This window comes from Schistocerca piceifrons, chromosome 8 (assembly GCF_021461385.2).
Source record: "Schistocerca piceifrons isolate TAMUIC-IGC-003096 chromosome 8, iqSchPice1.1, whole genome shotgun sequence".
NCBI classification, from domain to species: domain Eukaryota; kingdom Metazoa; phylum Arthropoda; class Insecta; order Orthoptera; family Acrididae; genus Schistocerca; species Schistocerca piceifrons.
Window position 1 is genome coordinate 307039113 of NC_060145.1, and position 551 is coordinate 307039663.

Below are 551 nucleotides of genomic sequence, written 5' to 3' on the forward strand. Positions count from 1 at the left end.
AGAGGTCAACACCAGAACTCAAATCGTTCAAATGCTGCTAACCACTATGGGACTTAACATCTGAGATCATAAGTCCCCTACACTTAGAACTACTTAAACCTAACTAACCTAAGGACATCACACACAACCATGCCCGAGGTAGGATTCGAACCTGCTACCGTAGCAGCAGCGCGGTTCGGACTGAAGCGCCTAGAGCCGCTCGGCCACAGCGACCAGCCTGGATGAATTGGCGAACAACAACGGAGTCAAACTTCCTGGCAGATTAAAACTGTGTGCCGGGCCGAGACTCGAACTCGGGACCCTTGCCTTTCGCAGGCAAGTGCTCTACCAACTGAGCTACCCAAGCACGACTCACTCCCCGTCCTCACAGCTTCACTTCTGCCGGTACCTCGTCTCCTACCTTCCAAACTTTACAGAAGCTCTCCTGCGAACCTTGCAGAACTATCACTCATGAAAGAAAGGATATTGTGGAGATATGGCTTAGCCGCAGCCTGGGGGATGTTTCCAGAATGATATTTTCACTCTGCAGCGGAGTGTGCGCTGATATGAAA

General features: G+C 51.0%; 1 non-coding gene across 1 annotated transcript; it reads right to left on the reverse strand.

Moving 5' to 3' along the window:
* Positions 1–272: 272 nt before the first annotated feature.
* Trnar-gcg lies at positions 273–347 on the reverse strand. The gene has a single exon. It is a non-coding gene; the product is annotated as a tRNA-Arg (tRNA).
* Between the last annotated feature and the right edge of the window lie 204 nt (positions 348–551).